This window comes from Rhodnius prolixus, unplaced genomic scaffold, assembly GCF_049639745.1.
Source record: "Rhodnius prolixus isolate KJV_2025 unplaced genomic scaffold, Rpr scaffold_1, whole genome shotgun sequence".
Lineage (NCBI taxonomy): Eukaryota > Metazoa > Arthropoda > Insecta > Hemiptera > Reduviidae > Rhodnius > Rhodnius prolixus.
In genome coordinates this window covers 39,966,601-39,971,267 of record NW_027411581.1, presented here as the reverse complement: position 1 = coordinate 39,971,267, position 4,667 = coordinate 39,966,601, and the positions used below count along the sequence as shown (strand labels likewise).

The following is a 4,667-nucleotide window of genomic DNA, read 5'->3' as shown; positions in this document are numbered from 1 at the left end:
GTGTTGTCTGTAACGAGAGAACACTGTCCGGAGGCCGGCAGTGCACTGGAAAAAGCTCCGGGCGCTAATGACCTCAGCTGTTGATGCGCCAAAAAAAAAAAAAAAAAAAAAAAAAAAAAAAAAAAAAATAAGGATATATTTATTCACAAACTTTCCAGCTCTATATTTAGAATATCCATAAATGAAAAAGTTTTATGCTCGGGTTTTTAATCATGCCAAGGCGCCACGGAAAGCTAATATGCATATTGTGGTACTGGGTTCGATTACCGGTCTTGGCCTTGAATTTTATTTAATGGTTAAATGAGAAATAGTAAAGTAAGTTTGATAGTCACCTCCGTCCACGACACCTAGTAAATGGTAGTTGGACGTTAAGCCCCGCCTGAAAAAATAGGCGATTACTTTACTTTTTTTTTTTAATCATGCCTTTTTTTTTATTTTTAATTTTATTTATTTAGTTTTATTATTATTTCATTTATGGCGCGTCAACATCTAAGGTCATTGGCAATCGAAGCTTTTTGTACTGCATTCCCGGCCTCCGGACAGTGTTCTTTAGTTGCAAACAACGTACATCACCAGATAGTGAGCTATTAGATCTAGGAAGAGATAATCTAAGGGCCTGATCTAAAGCTGGATTTGAACCCGGGTTCTTGACGTGAGAATTCCAGTAGGCTAACCTCTGAGCTAATCTCTTCCACTTTCTACAGAGTGATACACATTTTAAATGAAGTAATAAGAAACAAAATTAAGAAATATTATTATTGAGAATTATATTTTCAACCTAAATTTGATGTCAAATGGCTGATCACAAGTGCCATTTCACTAATAGATGTTTGTACTTTAGAATTTAAATCTGAATATGCATAAACAATATTGTCAGCTATTTTTCAGTTAAAATATTTTCAGTTTCAATATTTTCAGCAGACTGCAATAAGAGGATGTCTTGAGAGTGTTTGTAACATGAATTAGCAATAGATTAGCACAGCATCAAATTAATCACTTATTTGAGATCGTTTTAGATATCTTCGTATTTTATCTTTGATTCTCCACGAATACGCAGATTATTAACTCATCTAATTTAATCGTTCTGAAGATTCATTTTGAGATAAAATAGCTAACGGGTGGCCAGCCTAGTAAAATCAAAGTGAAGGTTACCTACAAATTCTTGTTACTACGTGATGAAATTTATAACTTTTATAGCATAATTGTTTCTGTAAAAGAAAATTAAAGTTGAGCTTCTTACTGATGTAAGTGTGACTTACATTTAATTATTTGTTTAACGGATAAGGACCCAATTACATATGTGTACCAAATGTAGAATATGAATACCATATGTTTAAGTAAACATGTATTATAAATATAAAATAGATACAATAAAAGTTTCGGTTTATTTATTTATTTTTTACTCCGAATTTCACTAACATGATTACCCTAGCATGTGCAATTATTACCACCATTATTTAATTCATTAAGCTGCACATTTCACTGAAATGAAACTCAGTGGAAACCTTCTCCCTTCTGCTCCCAATCAGATTGTTCTAAATTAATTTCACTTGAAACATTATACAAATAGTTATTATTGATCTACATCTTCGTAAAAGTATTAATTACAAGTTTAAGAAGCAATCGAAAGAGACTTTTTTTGGAAAACCCTCAGAAAAGTGAAAATATCCATTCAGTGACGTTGTACTTCTGGTTAATAATTTTTCTTTAAACTGGGAAATTTAGCCACACATTTAGCCCTTTTTTGTGATTTATAAGGCACAGGACCAAGCATTATAATGAAATTGTACTTTTGAGAGAAGCCTACCAAATCCAAATCTCTAATGAGTGGCCTTAATCATAGTTTCCTTGGAAAATGTATTAAATAAATGTTATGGATAAACATTAGTATGTGTGTGTGAGTAGTTTAAAGAAAATATTTGGGGTTATTTTCAAATAAATCTCAAAATATGTTTAATTAATCTTTTCAATAAATTAATAATTTTAGTTGAGTGATTTTGTTCGCAGTATTTCAGTCGGAAATAGAAATTTATGTAAAGACGCAAGTTAGAACACCTATCGCTGGCAAATATCTGAAGAAAACTTGGATCTCGCAATCAAGATTCTTGAAGTTTATTAACATTCTGTGGAATTGTAAATAAATTAAAGGCGTAGCGTCACAGGGCAGCCTCATCTTCACCGAGGAGGGACAAAACAAAATTGTATGTATAAATATGTTAATCTAGCCGAATTTCAGTCTTTTTATTGATTGTGAACCTTGTACAGAAGCAGGACCTTCTTTCTAGAAAAGTAATAAATTTAGGGACGCTTCTTCCTTCGTGGGTACCTTGACAACACTGTATACAAAACATTTTTCAGATTCGGTGTATCTGAAAACTACATATATTTGTGGTGAAAGCACTTTACCGAAAATGGTATATTTTTCAAAAGTTCTCGTAAAGCGCAGCACAATTGAGGATTTTAAATTAAAATGAACTGTAAATTCTAATAACGCAGCAATAATTTGCATTATCGCCTTAGGCCGCATAATTGTATACCCTAGGGTCTCAATAAAAGCTTATTTTTAGGGAAATCTACTAGGGATAATAAATATTCTAGGGATTAATAGTAATCCTTGGATAAATATTTCTCTTTATTCTTCTCTAAGGGATATTTCAAGCAGTCTATTTTTAGATTAAGTTGGTAATCGATTTTTTTTTTTTTTCTTCACCCACTGTAATGTATTATCTTTGCATAATTTTTTTTTTTTTTTTTTTTTTTTTTTTTTTTTTTTTTTTTTTTTTTTTTTTTGCAATTTTCTATTATAATAGACTATAAAAAGGGAAGGGATTAGCTATGAGGTTAGCATACTGGACTCCCACGCGGAGGTCCCGGGTTCGAATCCAGCAGCTGACCCTTAGATTTTCTCTTCCTAGGAGCTTCTTACAGCTCACTGTCCGGTGATGGACAGTGTTGTCTGTAACGAGAGAACACTGTCCGGAGGCCGGCAGTGCACTGGAAAAAGCTCCGGGCGCTAATGACCTCAGCTGTTGATGCGCCAAAAAAAAAAAAAAAAAAAAAAAAAAAAAAAAAAAAAAAAAAAAAAAAAAAATAGACTATAAATTTAAATTTCGTTCCTTTGCAATCTAATTTGACCCAATTTATCTTAAAAAGAGTTTATTTTTTCCCAATTTATTTGTTAAGTTACACCAGCGTTAGAGGCACTATTAGTAACAATTATTAACACTCACTATCTGAGGGAAGAAGTTACCCTGAAGAACACTTCTTAAGCATCTCCAGGATTGCCTTCTTTCTCAAGCAGAGAGAAAATCGCGAGGCGACTGGCAATTTGAATGATCTGGAAGGAGATGAATTGATAAATGGCGGACAAGAGGATTGGAATGAGAATGTGAGTTCTGATAAAATATAAATCAATTTTGACGTTCCTAAGTCATTCTTATTTTAGTATTTAGAAAATTCAAGAAAATAAAGACTATGCGCTTCTTTAGGAGCTGCCCTAAGTTAACAGGAAACACCAATAAATAGAAGTAGTCATAGAGGTAGTCTTTCATATTCTAAACTCAGCCACATTTAGCTGCGTTTCGCTCTTTCCAAAGCTAGTCCTCTCTTGACTATGTGCCATTTTAACATTATCTCAAATTACTTTCTTACAGCATCTTGCAAATTATACAAAAAAAAAAACTATGTAAATCTGTAGCCAAAAGTATAAAAAAGCAAAGGTTTAGCTAGCCGTACCGCGCTGCATTGCATAATGGTCCGTCCGAGTCAAGATATGCCATTTTAGTGTTCTCTAAACTCGGGAAACTCTTCAGCTCAGGATGGACAGGACTGACTCTGATGAACGATTCTGGACCAGAGGACAACAGAGCCCAGATTCAGATACTAAATTGTCTTAATTAAAATACATAAATACAAAATTACAGTTTTGTTTTGATAAAAAAAACACAAATATAGTTTCCCAGAGATTAGGTACGAATATATTGCTTGTTTTAAACATGTCATAAATATTTTGATAAGGTTCACCTTCAAAATCATGTTCAAAAAAATTTCTTCACACAAAACGTGACTTCATCAAAAGAAGTAAAGTTTTATTTCATTTAACAAACTAAAAAAAAAATAACCATTTCTAACGATATGTATCTTTTACACCTTAAAAAGAGATTTAGTATTTTCAAAGGGTAGATTTATTACTTGAGTTTGACTGCAGTAAAGGGAGATAAAAAAATGTATATACGTATAAAAAATATTGTAAGAAAGAAAACAATGTAGTGCAGAGAGTGAGAGAAGGTGATGTTTGTTGTGTGAGATGATTTAGGTGTCTTTGCTACCCTCATCTTCTTGAATCGACAGTTCTTGAACTTGTGTTTGCCTGCCGTATGACATTCTTGTAAATCAGACAAGAAGTATAGATAGCAGGCGACTTCCTCGTGCAGTTAGCTGTTCCGGTCTGAGCCGTAGGGATCGTACAAGCACCACCTACGCTCTATCTACTCCATGTCCCTTATCCAACCAACCTTAACATACATGCGACCTTCCGATTTATCTTTATTTTGTGGTTGTAAAGATAGCAAATATTGCCCTGTATGTGGTTCAGTCATCTTTTCATCTAAGTTCCCCTTCATATCTACAAGTAATTGCCGATAGAAAGTTCACAGAAAAAAAAAGTT

At 33.1% G+C, this 4,667-nt stretch overlaps 1 long non-coding RNA gene across 1 annotated transcript; it reads left to right on the top strand.

Moving 5' to 3' along the window:
• Positions 1-1,371: 1,371 nt before the first annotated feature.
• LOC141451457 (uncharacterized) lies at positions 1,372-3,423 on the top strand. Its single transcript, XR_012456825.1, has 3 exons — positions 1,372-1,897; positions 2,008-2,201; positions 3,184-3,423. It is a non-coding gene; the product is annotated as an uncharacterized lncRNA (long non-coding RNA).
• The last annotated feature ends 1,244 nt before the right edge of the window (positions 3,424-4,667 follow it).